The sequence below is a fragment of the Danio rerio genome, chromosome 3 (assembly GCF_052040795.2).
Source record: "Danio rerio strain M-AB ecotype USA chromosome 3, GRCz13ab, whole genome shotgun sequence".
Taxonomy (NCBI): Eukaryota; Metazoa; Chordata; class Actinopteri; order Cypriniformes; family Danionidae; genus Danio; species Danio rerio.
The window spans coordinates 16,839,130-16,856,677 of NC_141023.1; the positions used below are offsets into that span (position 1 = coordinate 16,839,130).

The 17,548-nt window shown below is 32.4% G+C and overlaps 1 protein-coding gene across 12 annotated transcripts in view; it reads left to right on the forward strand.

The window, feature by feature from the left end:
• Positions 1-17,548, forward strand: part of LOC141381166 (inactive phospholipase C-like protein 2) — a 191,591-nt gene that overhangs the window by 116,462 nt on the left and 57,581 nt on the right. The gene's annotated exons all lie outside the window — the stretch shown is intronic.

Here is a 17,548-nt window from a genome sequence, read left to right on the forward strand (position 1 = left end):
TTTATGTATTTGGTTATTTTTTATTGTTGTTTGTTTATTTATTTAAAATAATATTATTATTTAATATTTTGTTATTTGTTTATTTAGTTATTTATTATTTTTATATTTAATTATTATTATTGCTAAGTTTATTAATTATTATTATTTATATATGTATTTATTATAATTTTGTATTTATGTATTTGGTTATTTTTTATTGTTGTTTGTTTATTTATTACTATTTTAAATTTGTATTTATTATTATTATTATTATTATTTATTTTATTAATTATTTTATTTATTATTATTATTATTATTATTTATTTTATTAATTATTTTATTTATTAATATTATTATTATTATGTTCATACAGCTAAAATATGTCTTTACATAAAATAATAGTCCTTTATTTTATGTAATCAAAGCTTACATTTATCCATTTGGCAGATGCTTTTATTTGAAGCAACTTGCAGTGCATTTATGGTGTCCAAAATATCATGTTCATGCATTTCCAAGGTACTAAACCCATGACCTTGGCACTGTTAGCACCCTCCTCTGCTGTTTAAGCTGCAGCCAATATTGGATGTTTAATTCTCTGTGCATGTTTTATTTTTGAATCTAGATTATTCTTTCCTTCATCTAGTGCTCTGCTCAATCATTAAGTCAATCATTAAAAGCACTTTTAATTTATCCTAACACTGTACAATGAAGTCCTTATTAGATGTTTTTGAATTAAAATTATTCCTTTTTTTGCATTGCACTTTAAAATTTTGTGATGCCTGTACTCACTTGCAACAGTTAAATGTAATTTTAGTATTTATTTTAAGTTATTTATGTTAAGTTAATACAGTTCTGGAATATATTTAAAATTGTCCATAGGTAATTTATCATTTATTATGACTTTTATTCATTGACTACAGTTCTACAGGTTTAATTTATATAATCCCTAAGGTGTATTTCTTTACTACTTCTTTATGGACTAAATTGTGGATCATTAATCATTGCACAAAACATATTCAGTGATTTTTATCTTTAAAATTCATTTTTTTATTCATTTTATTGTATTTATATTTATTTAATACAGTTCTGGAATATATTTTAAATTTCCCAAAGGTTTTATTAAGACGTTTATTTATTGACTACAGTTCTATAGGTTTAATTTATATAATCACTAAGATATTTTTCTTAATAGTTGGCCTTTATGGACTATATTTTTGATAATTAATCATTGCACAAAACATTTTCAGTGATTTATATCTTTAAAATTCTTTTTTTCCCCCCTGATTTAGACAAAACCTCCCACCAAAAATGTGTTGCATTTTGACAGTAATATCATATTTAAATACATTCTAAATTAAAATCAGTGCCACATATGTTAAAGGACACTGTTTGTATTGTAATGTAAACATTGCATATGCAACATACGTTTGGTATAGTCTTCCAAGGTTGTAGATTAAAGGTAATGTTTAGTTTTTTGTATTACCTTACATGTTTTTTTTTTTTTTTAATAGCTTGGTTAGAGTAGATAAACAAAAAAGTAATCTAAAATTTTATAATAATGATAATTTATAGTGCCCAGTTCATATGAATGAATTTAATTGTACACATTTTGTTATAAATTCATACATCAGTTACATTTCCCAAAATTAGGTTGGTAAATACAGTTCATAAACTGTTGTATTATATAAAAATCATTTATGGACTTATGGACTTTCTGACTAACAGACCTTAGAATGTTAGATCAGGCCACATCTGCTCCACCACCGTCACACTCAACACTGGTGTACCACAGGGCTGTGTGCTGAGCCCCTTCCTCTACTCCCTTTTTACCGTTGACTGTAGGCCTGTTAATAGATCCAACACCATCATCAAATTTGCAGATGACACCACAGTGATTGGTCTAATCAGAAAAAACAATGATGAGTGGCCTACAGGGAGGAGATACAGCATCTGGCCACTTGGTGCACCGACAATAATCTGCTCCTTAACACCAAAAAGACCAAGGAGCTCATTGTGGACTTCAGAAAGGGACGAACAGGCTCACATGATCCCATCCACATCAATGGGATGGCCGTTGAGCCTGTCTCATCCTTTAAGTTCCTGGGGACCCACATCTCAAAGGACCTTTCCTGGACCACCAACACCTCCAGCCTGATCAAGAAGGCTCACCAGCGCCTATTCTTCTTAAGGCAACTGAAGAAGAACCAGCTTTCATCAGCCGTCTTGGTGAACTTCTACCGCTGCACAATAGAGAGCATCCTGACAAACTGTGTCACAGTCTGGTATGGAAGCTGCTCTGTTGCTGAGCGTAAGGCACTGCAGCGGGTGGTGAAAACTGCCCAATGCATCACAGGGACCACACTGCCAGCCATAGAGGACATCCAGAAGAAACACTGTTTGCGCCGAGCACGCAGTATTCTGAAGGACACCTTTCACCCCGCTCACAGACTGTTTTCTGTCCTGCCCTCCGGCAGGCGCTTCAGGCTCCCCCGGACAAAAACCAGCAGACTGAGGAACAGCTTTTTCCCCAGAGCTGTCTCCCTCCTGAACTCTGCCCCTCACTGACTCTTTTGCCCCCCACTGACTCTTTTGCCCCCCAATACACCCCACACTCTCCTCTAACTTAAACTCCTCGCAATAACTGCACTGTTTAACATTTGCACATTTAAAAATTTGCACATTCACTGTACCACATTGAACTGTTTACTTATTGAACTTTACATAACCACTGCATATGGACATTAGTAATTATGTACACACCCACTATACATATACACTTGAAATCATGCTTATTTATCTGCATACTACTGATTATTAATAGCAACCTGTACATATATTCATATATTGTTACATATACATTGTAATCATGTTTATCTATCCCTGTACATATATTCATATATTGTAACATATACACTTGTAATCATGTTTATTTATCTGCACACTACTGATTATTAATAGCAACCTGTACATATATTCATATATTGTAAATCTGCTCATAGCTTATTGAACCTGTATATAATGTTCATAGTACATCCATCTGTAAATATCACCATAGTTTTCTATAACTGCACTTTATAACTTATTCCTGTATCCTGCACTTGCTGCTATTGCACTGCTGGTTAGACCTAAACTGCATTTCGTTGCATTGTACTTGTACATGTGTAATGACAATAAAGTTGAATCTAATCTAATCTAATATATATATATATATATATATATATATATATATATATATATATATATATATATATATATATATATATATATATATATATATATACATATATATATATATATTTTTTTTTTTTTTTTTTTTTTTACTTCATTTTCTGTTTTGCTAACAAAAATAATAGCAATAAGCCTATATTTGCAGGGCCAAAATGCTTTTGGATTTTCTAAATGAATCAGTTGTTTGAATGAATACAGTAAATATCTGACTCAATTTTCCACCTGCGGGCAGTTTTAGTTCAAGGAAATTTCATATTAATCAAATAATAAAAATTAATTAATTAAATGTGTTTTAAATACATTTTAAAATGGAAGGGCATCTGCTGCGTAAAACATATGCCGGAGTAGTTGGCTGTTTGTTCTGTTGTGGAGACCTCTGATAATAAGCTAAGCAGAAGAAAAATCAACAAATTTAACATTTTTTTTTTAATAAATAAAATACTGTTTATGCAAAATGAACATTATTTCACCTCATGCACTCACCGTTTCAAACCTGTATTAATTTATTTTGCAGAACTTACTGTATGTATAGATGGATGGATGGATAGAAAATGTAGATACTGTAGATAGATACTGTGGAAGAATACTATGGATGGATGGATGGATAGATACTGTGGATGGATGGATGGATGGATGGATGGATGGAGGGATGGAGGGATGGATAGACAGATAAAGACTATAGATAAACGGCTGGATACTATGGATGGATGGATGGATACTAGAGATGGATGGATGGACAGATAAATACTGTAGATAAACGGATGGATGGATAGACAGATAGATCGATAAACAAATGGATGGCTGGATGGATACTGTAGATGGATGTATGGATAGACAGATATATACTGTGGATGGATAGATGGATGGATACTATGGATGAATGGATGGATACTGTAGATAAATGTATGGATGGATAGACAGATAGATACTATGGATGGATGGATGCATGGATGGATGGATAGATATTGTGGATGGATGGATGGATGGATAGATGGATGGATGGATGGATGGATACTAGAGATGGATGGATTGACAGATAAATACTGTAGATAAACGGATGGATGGATAGACAGATAGATAGATAAACGGATGGATGGATGGGTGGATGGATGGATGGATGGATGGATGGATGGATGGATGGATGGATACTGTAGATGGATGTAGGGATAGACAGATATATACTGTGGATGGATAGATGGATGGATACTATGGATAAATGGATGGATACTGTAGATAAATGGATGGATGGATAGACAGATAGATACTATGGATGAATGGATGGATGGATGGATGGATAGATATTGTGGATGGATGGATGGATGGATGGAGGGATAGATAGACAAGAAGATACTATAGATAAACGGATGGATGGATGGATGGATGGATGGATGGATGGATGGATGGATACTAGAGATGGATGGATGGATGGATGGATGGAAGGGTGGATGGAGGGATGGATAGATAGATAGATACTATAGATAAACGGATGGATGGATGGATACTAGAGATGGATGGATGGATGGATGGATGGATGGATGGATGGATGGATGGATGGATGGACAGATAAATACTGAAGATAAATGGATGGATGGATAGACGGATAGATAGATAGATAAACAGATAGATAGATAGATGGATGGATGGATGGATGATAGATACTGTTGATGGATGGATGGATGGATGAATGGATGGATGGATAGATACTGTGGATGGATGGATGGATGGATGGATGGATGGATGGATGGAGGGATGGAGGGATGTATAGATAGATAGATACTATAGATAAATGGATTGATACTATGTTTGGATGGATGGATGGATGGATGGATGGATGGATGGATGGATGGATGGATGGATGGATACTGTAGATAAATGGATGGATGAATAGATGGATGGATAGATAAACAGATGGATGGATGGATGGATGGATAGATGGATGGATGGATGGACAGATAAATACTGTAGATAAACGCATGGATGGATAGACAGATAGATAGATAAACAGATGGATGGATGAATGGATGGATGGATGAAAAAACTATATTGAAGCTTCTTTAAGAAAGCCAGAAGTCACTGTGATGTTTAACTCATGAATCTGGTTCCTATAAGCCAGTTTCTCCACTGATTACTTGTATGTGAAACTGATGTAAATATGTGTGCACTAAAAAGAAGAGAAGAAAGGGGGAGGGTGCGGAAAAACACTCCTTTCATGCTTGAGTAGTTAAAGGAAGCTCACCGAACAATAGCAGTCCACACACTGCAGAATGTGTGGAGGGTTTTAATGCTGCTATTAAGAATGAATGTGTTGTGTAGTGCTTGATTTTGTCCTGCTGTATCCTGGAATAGGAATAAGGCAAGTGTGTTTCAGGTGATGCTGTAGTGGGCTGAATGTTACTCTGCTCTCTCACTTCAACAGTTTGTTTGCTGCTGCTTCCTCTTTCTCCATGTTTTGTCTCTAAAACACTTCATGGTCTCTATGGTGTCATGTCAATCCCACAGGAAGCACTATTTGTGTGGTTTCGCACTCTCACACTAATAAAATCCACTTGTTAGGTTTGACTGATGCACTGATCCTGATTGTACACGGTCAATTACAATTCCATTTTAAAAAATAAGCAATATTACCATGTTTTTTTTTTTCTAATTCGAATACACATTTCTTTCTCTTTTTTTTATTAAATTACTTTTCATTTAAAAGTTTAAAGTAAAACCTTGTAAATTTGACGTATCCTTAAAAACTGCTAAATAAAACAGTAGACAAGCTGAATAAAAATGCGGTTTCGCTTTCTGCCAAGTGGTAGTATGGAAGCCTATTTCTGGCACTAAATAAAACAAAGTTATTTTGACTTATCTCAGATCTGTGGCTTTTTTTTTTTTCAAAGAATCGTGTTGTAAACTTGAAATTGCAAGTTAGGACAGAATTGTGAGTTAGTATTAAGTTATTTATGACAATGGTGTAAGTTATTTATATTTTAAAATGTTTATATTTTAAGTCATTTAGGTTATATATCTGGATGGATGGATGGATGGATACTAGAGATGGATGGATGGATGGATGGATGGATGGATGGATGGATGGATGGATGGATGGACAGATAAATACTGTAGATAAACGGGTGGATGGATGATAGATACTGTTGATGGATGGATGGATGGATGGATGGATGGATGGATGGATGGATGGATGGATGGATGGATGGATGGATGGATAGATACTGTGGATGAATGGATGGATGGATGGATGGATGGATGGATGGATGGATGGATGGATGGATGGATGGATGGATGGATGGATGGATGGATGGAGGGAGGGAGGGAGGGAGAAAGGAAGGGATGGATAGACAGATAGATACTATAGATAAATGGATGGATACTATAGATGGATGGATGGATGGATGGATGGATACGATAGATAGATAGATAGATAGATAGATAGATAGATAGATAGATAGATAGATAGATAGATAGATAGATAGATAGATAGATAGATAGATAGATAGATAGATAGATAGATAGATAGATAGATAGATAGATAGATAGAAAGAAATTGCAAGTTAAGACAGAATTGTGAGTTATTCTGAATATATTGTAAGTTATTTATATTTTAAAATGTTTATATTTTAAGTTATTCAGGTTTATATATATATATATATATATATACACACACACACACTACCTGACAAAAGTCTTGTCATTCATCCCAGTTGTAAGAGCAACAAATTCAGTGATTCATTCTCATGAATTAATGCAGCACACTCAGAGACATCACAAAGTACTCCAAGGTACAGACAGCCAGTCTACATGCTGGAATACATGCTATGATCTTATGGCTGTGACGCAGCTTCAAAAATTTGTTTCAAACCGGAAGAATCAATTTGCTCGAAATTATGCAAAAACAACCTATTTTCACTTTTTGTGTTATAAATGTGTCCTGATAGTGTTCTTAGCAGCATGGGACTCATATATGACTGACAACAGCTCACAAAATGTGTTTTTGTGTTTCGTGACCCTTTAAGCCAGGGGGTCACCAATCTCGGTCCTGGAAGGCCGGTGTCCCTGCAGGGTTTAGCTGCAACTTGCCTTAATACACCTGCCTGATTGTTTCAAGTATACCTAGTAAGACCTTGATTAGCTTGTTCAGGTGTCTCCTCTTCGTTAAACAGAAATGGGGGGAAAATAAACAGCTATTAATTCAGGAGAGCTAATAATTCTGACTTTAACTGTAGTCACACTTGTAACAAAAGTCAAATATCTGAAATGAAAAGACACAATTAACTGAAAAATGTTGACTTTATATCTTGCAGTTCTGAGAAATAAAGTCACAATTGCATGATATATACAAACCTTTTACTTATTTTTTTTTTCAGCAGCAGAAACAAGCTTCCATAAGATGGCACTTATAAAACAGCAGGAATAACTGCGCTTTCATGGTTAGTGTTAAAAACAAACAGATGTGCTGGTATTTTATAGGAACTTAAGAAGAAAATACTTTTCTGAAGACAGTGGGTTCCCCTTTTAAATACTTTAATACCCAAAATTACAGCATTTAAGATTTTTCTCCATTTATTTCATGCATCATGGACAGTGAGCTACTCTCATTTTTGCCATGAGTTTTCATCCACACATAAGATAAGATCAACAGATGCAAAAGTACTATATTATGTTGACTGAGGCCCATGAATAGTACAGTATGTAATAGGGATGCCGCAAAGCTCTGAATAATATTGAACCCTTCTGTACAACCTTCACAGTTCGATACACTTATGAAAATTGTGGGGTTTTGCATTTAAGTGTAAAAAAACATTTTTAGTGTCGCAACTGAATTGAATTATAATTATTATATCAATATTTACATGGTGTTGAAATGTTTAGTTGATTGTGCTAACTATTATTATTACACATCTCTCTTGAATACTTCATTCTAGTTTTTTCAGTTGCAATGTATTCCAATATATGTTATTCCAACATGTCCAATATAAACATATCCAAGGTATGTTTTTTTTTATATTATTCCTAGATAACAACCGCTGAATAACACAGACTTTTCATTTTTCATTGGCCCATAAACATTTCCTGCTCATTATCAAGCTATTTCATTACAGTTCAATTATAACTTAATGTTAAAACAGCTATCATAGCATTATTTATAAATATGTGGCTCTTTTTGGATTCTCAGAAGCCATAGAAAGCTTTTTTTTTTTTTTTTACATCGGGATGTTGATAAACCTGTTGAGCTTTATTCTGCGATAACAGCCGACTGGATGTACTTTATCCCTTATTGTGTATAATTCATTTGTTATGGACATATGTTTTTGTGCTGTAGTTTCAATGGCTAAATATTGTTAAAAATAGAATATTCTGTGTTCTTTGAAAGAGTATACTTGCAATATTATTAGGGGTGTAGTGGATCACAACCCACAGTTCAGAATGCACGTGATAACTTTATGAACTTTAACAACTTTTTGTGAACTTGTAGGTTAATCCAACATTCATAACAATTGCAGAGAGAGAGATCGCCTCCTGCGTCATTAAAATCACATATATATTTTTTAGATATTTTGGCTTCCCTGTAAAATATAATGATGACAGAAAAAGTTGTGGTAGTACCTAAACGCTTTCTTAGGATATTAATTAAAGGCGTTTTCTGTCACTGTTTGTTTAGCCTGCATTAATACATTGTATATGATTAAACATTAAAAGATCGGGATCTCAATTCAAACCTCCGCAACATGAATGATAAATGATAATGATTTAAGTATGTTTATTAATCCTTCGAAGCGCTGCATTTAAACGGCGTTAGTTACAAACAATTAAATAGCACAGAGGTTCTGGGAGAACAGTTTATAGTTCAGATATAAACTGATGTTTATGGTACAGATTAAAATCACTGTTTAGTGGAACTTGTTGCTGGTGGCCTTAAATCATCACCTAAAATAACAGTTATATTGTTTATCACAATTAATCTTGGTGCAATATATTGTGCAGCAAAAAGAGTTATCATGACAGGCCTAATAAGTTAACTACTAATTCATATCACATATTGAATTTATTATTGAGTTAACAAAATCGTTGCGTTCACTTTAGTCTGTATCCTGCATCTCCACCAACATTTCAACTATTTACAAAATATGGATCACTGTCTGACCATCTGAGATTAGGTATGGACATAAATGATTTTCAATTGTACCACAACAAACTGTGAGGGTATATTAGTACCAGTTGTTGCTCGCTTTTGGTATCCGATTTTGCATTTTGGACACGTCAGCACACAAAGTCAAAAGTGAATATGCTACGGATACTTTTTTTAAAACGTTTTTATTTGTAAATGCAAATCTTGAGTTATTTTTGTCACACAGAGCCATTTGTAATTGTAGCTTGCGTGCCAGTTTTAAATTCAATGCTATCAGTCTATCACGAGAGTCTTTTAATGGAGAGAAAAAAAAACCGAAGTCAGCTTGTATTGCAACCATATTGAAGCCTGATTCTAATCTAAACGTGCTCCGGTATAAATATGGACATTTTAGATTGCACAACACGTGGTGTTTACTATGAACAGAGTCATGAGTCAGCGCTTTTGACTGGCACATAACATCCTGTGAAAAGTTAACGTGCCCTGCTTGATAATTTTGTCTGGACCACAGAGCAAGTAAGTGGATGGATTTGAATTGTGCATGCTGTAGTAAATGGGTAAATATAGGTATTTCATGTCCGTGGTGGGACAGTTTTATGCCTCAATGGTAATAATAAATCACAGCTGTCTTGGTGTGAGAACTGTTAGAGCATCTGTGGAGTTTCATAATAGTGGACTTCTGCTTTAATGCTATTGCTCAAAGGTTGATTCTTTGTATCTGTGTAGAAAGAAGCTGTTGTTGTTTGCTTGATTTAAGTACTGTATCCACTCAAGTCTCTTTTTTGTGTGGTATCTCAGCTGATTCATTGAAAATAACAGACTAAATGAACTATTTGATCATTAATCAGTCATTATTAATGCAGAGGAGAGCTGGGGCAGATGTCTTAATGATCAGCAGTAAGTTTTAGTTATTTTGTGTGGAATACAATTGAAAAAAAAAAATATATATATATATATTATATATATTATTATATATAAACCTATTAAAAAATGGATAAATAGATATTTTTATATTTATATAAATATTTTCAGATTTAAATAATTACAAATTAATATTGATCATTATTTTAATATTTGATTTTACTTTACATTATTGTTGTTGTTGTCGATGTTGATAATCATAGTAATATAATAATAATTATTATTATTATTATTATTACTATTATATATATAATAGTAATAATATATATATATATATATATATATATATATATATATATATATATATATATATATATATATATATATATATATATTTATACAGTTTTTGCAGTTTTAAATTTTTTTAATAGTTATATAGATTTGAATAGATTACTAATTAATATTGATTATTATTAAATATTTGATCCTATTTTAAATAGTCATTGTTGTTGTTGATAATAATCATCATAATAATACTAATAATATTAACAATTATTATTATTATTATTTTACTATTATTATTTAATATAATTTAAGCTAAGTATTTTATCTTATTTAAAATAAAATATACAGTATATGCAAATTTTTTTATATAGATATTTTAAATAGTTATATGAATTTAAATAGACCACTAATTAATATTGATCATTATTAAATATGTGGTCCTATTTTAATTTATTATTGTTGTTGTTGTTGTTGTTGATAGTCATCATCCTCATAATAATATTAAAAATAATTATAAAAAGTAATAATAATAATAATAAGTATTATTATTATTATTATTATTATTATTATTATTATTATTATTATTATCATTTAAGCTATGTATTTTATCTTATTTAAAATAAAATAAACAGTAAATGCACATTTGTGTTTGTGTGTGTGTGTGTATAATTTGGTATATTAATAATAATGTTAATATATAAAAATAATATTAATGTTTTTATTATATTTATATTAAATATAATTATAATTTGATATTCTTAAATATTAATAATATTTGTATAATACAATATTTAAAATAAAATTAAAACATAATTTTTCCTCCATTGCACCCTCTTGTGGCCCCTTACCCTTGTTTAAAATATCCTTTTTAGTATTATTGATAAAAGAAAGTAAATTTTAAAAAAGTCATTTTGAGAGATCATGAAGAAAAACTAAATAAATAAATGTACATTTTGGGTTGAATTAAATTCTTAATTTCCAATTTAGTTTTTCTGTGACTGGTAATAATTTATTTTTTGTTTAGTTGAACAAACTACGATAATAAAGTACATCGATTTTTCCACACATCTAAATTACTTTTTATTCACGTTTCTCAGTTTTCTCTGAATGCTGCAAGCTTATTTTGTTCTCCAGTTTTCAGTCATGTGTGTGTTTTTACACTACAATTCAGATCCATTTTCTCTATGGAGCTGAGCTTTCATGACCCCCCCCCCTCTTCCTGACCCATGCAAACACAAACACCCTTGTTTTCCCAAACACAGGACGAAGTGTCTGGAACACATTATCCGAGCGCGTGCCGGAAGCGGCTCTTTCCCTCGCTCTTTCTGGCCTGAGCCGCGCTGTTTCTGTCTATATTCAATTATGGAATTTGGACCATGCAGCAAAGAGTTCATTAAACTGAAAATAACAAAAATCTATGATGAACGGAGGGTAAGAACAGTGCATTAGATGTGACAGAGGAGATCTGCACATGTAAATCAACAAACTGTACTAGACCCTTTTAAATTTAATTCAGTTCCAATGAAATTAAAACAGTGGCGCAGTGGCACAGTGGGTAGCGCTATCACCTCACAGAAAGAAGGTCACTGGTTTGAGCCTCTGTTGCATCTGTTGTCATTTCTGTGTGGTTTACATGTTCTTCCCTTCTTCTTGTGGGTTTCCTCCAGGTGCTTCAGTTTCCCCCACAAGTCCAAAGACATGCGCTATAAGTGTATTGGGTAAGCTCAATTGTTCGTAGTGTATGAGTGTATGGGTTTTTCCTAGAGATGGGTTGCAGCTGGAAGGGCATATGCTGCATCAAACATATGCTGGTTAAGTTGAAGGTTCATTCCGCGGTGGCGACTTTTTTTTTGCAAAGTCAAAGGTGTTACTTTAAAATGATACCATTTACACAAAAATGCAAAAATCTTTGCATTTAAACCTCTGCATGTCAATTCGGGAAGCTTTTAAATTTGGGTAGGCAAAATCCAGATAAAAAGCCTAAAATACCACTTGACTTTAAGAGGGGTCATGATAAATCTCTGCTGTCCCCAGAATGCCCCACAGATCATTTATTACATTTTGTCAGCCTTGTCTCTGTTCGGCTCTGAGCAAAAACATGCAATTTATGTGCTTGTTCCTTTAAATGCAAATGAACTTTCCAGAAGAGGGCTGAGCCTTTATACACTATTCTGACACTCCAGAAACAACAAAACAAGCAACAAAACAAGCAAATCACATGCAGCCAAAATGTTCAAACAAACACTATGAGCATACAAAACATACAATTATCTCCACATTTATAACACATTACGCTTATGTTTTTTTGGTACATGCATCCAACAACAGAACAAAGTTGTTGTTGCACAGATATTAAAAATATGTAACCATTACAGTGAGTGAGTATCTGTGCAAATGTGTGTGAGCGTGTTTTGAGCTTCCCATGGGACTGTATTTCTGAGAATATCCCTAGAGAACAGCAAATCTTGTTGAAAGTGTTTTGCAAAGGTCGTCCCTAAAGGGAAAACACATAAAATAAGTTTGCTAAATATAAACCCATGTGTGTAAAAAGAGTTGACTGCTTGTGTCTGAAAATGGTTGGCGGCTTGGCGAAAGCTGTTGAGACCAAAACTTATTGTTAATGCGATTTCTCACTCAAAAATGAAACATCTGTCATCATTTACTCATCCTGTGTTGTTGCTTGACATTTGTTCTGTGGAGGGAAGACGTGGTTTTCATACAATTGAAGTTATTTTGTTGTTTTCAAAATGTTTTTTTTGTGTGTGTGTGTGTGTGTGTCGGAGTGGTCGGATGGTCGGAGCATCAACTTTTGTATAACTCGCTCTATTATTATTATTTTTTTTATGGTTTACGTTAGTAAGGTCCAGATGTTTGTCTGATTATTGTAAACACACAATTGCTGTACAGTGTGTTCTAGGGCTTCATTATTTGAGTTTTTTTTTTTATATGAGTATATATATTTTTTTTTCTGATAATTTAAGTGAACAAGATTGCTAAAGATTATTAGTAATAATAATAATAGTAATAGTAATAATAATAATAGTAATAATAATAGTAATAATAATAATATTATTATTATTATTATTATTATTATTATTATTATTATTATTATTTAGTAGTATTAATATTATTATTATTATTATTATTATTATTATTTAGTAGTATTAATATTATTTAGTAGTATTAATATTTATATATACAAGATTGATTTTGTTTTGTAATGCCAGGCAGCACAAGTTGGCCTAACATTTTGACGTTTATTGGCATTTATGAAATATGTAACTATAAATATATAACCTATGTAAAACTTATACAGCAATACTACTGCTACTACTAATAATAATAATAATTATTATTATTATGCTTATTATTATTATTATTGATAATAGTAGTTGTAGTAAAAATAATATTAACAACAACAACAATAATAATAATAATAACAATAATAATAATAATAATTATTATTATTATTATAATAAACATAATACCACTACTACCACTACTACTACTAACAATAATAATAACAATAATGATTATTTAGTAGTATTAATTTAATCAAATATGTATAATTATTAAGTTCGATTCTTTATTATAGCATTTTTTTATTTATTAATAGCAGTAAATTGCAACTTTCAAGTTTGTGTAAGTGTATGTATGTATGTATATATATATATATATATATATATATATATATATATATATATATATATATATATATATATATATATATATATATATATATATAGATTACAGAATTATTAGCCACCCTTTGAATTTTTTTTTTTTTTTTTTCCCAAATGATGTTGAACAGAGCCAGGAATTTTTCACAGTATGTCTGATAATATTGTTTCTTCTGGAGAAAGTCTTATTTTGGCAAGATTAAAAGCAGTTTTTAATTTTATATAAGCCAATTTAAGGTCAAAATTATTAGCCCCTTTAAGCAATTTTTTTTGACTGTCTACAGAACAAACCATCGTTATGTAATAACTTGCCTAATTGCCTTATACTGCCTAGTTAACCTAATTAATCTAGTTAAGCCTTTAAATGCCACTTTAAGCTGTGTAGAAGTGTCTTGATCTATATCTAATAAAATATTATTTACTGTCATGGCAAAGATAAAATAAGTCAGTTATTAAAAATGAGTTATTAAAACTAATATGTTTAGAAATGTGCTGAATAAATCTTCTCTTCGTTAATTTGAATTTGGGGGAAAAACTGTGGGCTAATAATTAAGGGGGCTAATAATTCTGACTTCAACTATATGTTTATATATATATATATATATATATATATTTATATATATATATATATATATATATATATATATATATATATATATATATATATATATATATATATATAAACACACACACACACTTCTGACTTTGTTTTTTTGTTTTTTAATATGCTTATTATCATTAGTAATAGTAGTAGTAAATAAAGTAATTTACTGCTATTAATATTAAAAATGCTATAATAAATATCTTTATAATTTCAATATTTGATGCAATATTAATATAACAAAATAATAATAATCATAAATTTGAGTGTTGTTATTATTATTAGTAGTAGTAGTAGTAGTAGTAGTAGTATTTTTTTATAATATTCAATCAAATAATATATATATAATATATAATAATAATATATAATATATGAAAAATTTATTGTAGCATTTTTATATTTATAGCAGTAAATTATTATTATTTTTTTACTCCAAGTTTGTTTTCTTTTCTTGTAGGGCAGCATTTTGTGATTATAAATAAATCCCACCTGGGACATTTTGTCTTCACTTTTGCCCAGCCTCAAATTTTATTACAGTGTCACTGAGAGTGTGAGAAGCTGCTGGTATTAAGCTTGAAGCCCAGATCTCTTCTTTTGTTTGTGTGTGTGTGTGTCAGATGACCATTAAAATAACATTGTTATAATCAGTCATAAATGAAAACACTTGCAAACTTGATACTCTTGTTAACACACAAACACACACACACACAAATGCAGCATCAGCCTGCAAATGACCCAGAATCAAAGTGGTCGTAATGTCATGGGAACTTAAACCGTGCTACTCTTCTCTCAAAAACCCCTCAGTGTTTACAGAGCTCTCACAAAAACATCATTTTTCTCCAATGCATATGATATCAATCCCAATGATTTCCTAAACTAAGGCAACATTGTTGGCCAAGGCGGTTCTCAGACTCTCAGGGCTGATTTATTTCTTCAGGTTTAGTCACTAGAAGGCGAAGCTTTGTGCTTTCTGCATCGCTCCGGGACTCTCTGCGCTCAATGTGCTTTCATTATGATCTAGTGCATGATCCTGATCTAGCCTTCCTCTCTGCTGAGCATTGTGTCCTCTTGTGCACATTCCCCAATTACTGAGGAAAAACATTCCCGAGGCTGAGGTAAACTTGCGCGTGGTCAATGTGTAAAAAGAGAAGTCTAATTTAAATAGTAAAAATGCTACAGTAACAATCTGTAACCTGGTTAACAGTAGGTGTAGGGGTTTGGGTGGTCCACTACGATGTCACATTTTAAACTTTACTTGATGTGTAATGTAGATGTGTGAACATAAACAACCTCTCTGAGTGTAATATGCTCAAAGTTCAATGCAAAGGGAGATATTGGCTTTTAGAGTTAACTTAGCAAAGCTGTTAGGCGTGATCAAAACAATAACAAAAACGGGAACAAAAGATAGCGGATTCAAGTGCAGATTTTAATATATTAAAGTGCAAAAACAGTGAACAAAAATCCAAAATATCAAAGTGCAAAGTAACAAATAAACAACAAAACAAGAAACTAAGACAGATAAACATGAACTAGACTAAAGCAAGATACGAGGCAAGATGAGGAACGACAACTAGGAAAACAGACTTACTGGGTACAAGAAAAGACAAACGGCGCGATGACAAACAGTGGTTGAATGACTAAATATATAGTCCTGGTAATCACGGAGAATGGAGACAGCTGTGGTTGTAAATCAATGTAAATGACAGACCGGGTGTGTGCACGAAAGAATGTATGGAAATGTAGTCTTTATTGGCGCTGTAGTTTCACTCAGTGTCCATTGAACTACAGCGCCCTCAGGCGGTCACTGACAGATGTGACAAAAGCCTACAGCGAACGAAGCAATACAAAAAAATACATCCGGGCTAGTCAGATCACAATCACTTCAGGATACACGCATTAACCATGTGCAAACACCCCGCGTAGCAAAAGGGGCGTGGCTAGAGGTACTGTATGTTATAGCAGAGAAAGCTAAAATGTTGTCCATTGAGCTCCCAGAATCTCTCTCAGTTCAGTGCTGGATTCGGCTAAAAACTCCTCCAATCATAATAGACGAAGCTGTGGATTGTGAGCCACAACCTGTAAGTATTTTTATTTGTGTTAAATTGATTAATAACATGTACAGTTTTTAGCGCTAACGGTATGTTGTAGCAAGGATGTAAACAACAGGAAATGCTGTTTGGCACAGCTAACAATTTAGCTACAAGCTCTAATTTATCAGTCAATTACTTCAAATTACTTCGATATGCTTATTATATGTGAAAGACACTTGTCAGATTTCATTTTAGAGAGCAGGCGTGAGGTTCAGCTGTGTCCTCTGTGTCATTTTCTGTCAGGTTCAGGCTCAAAAAGATACAGTTAACAGCTACTTTGACTGACGGTGTTTACATAGCGCAAAAGTGAGTAGCTGTATATAATCAAAGTAAGATATATGAAAAAATAACGGGATTTTCTACAAGTGAAGCATGAGCACACATTGCTTTGCATCTTATATACACAACCAAGCCTTAAAAGTACACTCTGGACCACCCCTTTAATACCGTATATACAGCGAATACGCATCAAATCACTTTCTCAGAGCTTTGCTGCTTGCTGTAATTGCGAAGTTGGGAAATTCTCAACTTTTCAAGCTCCAACGGAAGCATCAGCCAATCAGATCACTTTATGCTGACACCCCAGCTCAAACGGTAGCCGATTGCGGACTAATTTAATTGGCTGACACTGCTATAACGATCATGACAGCCCCAACTTCAGACGCGTTGACATTGAAGCACTGTGTCAATGCAC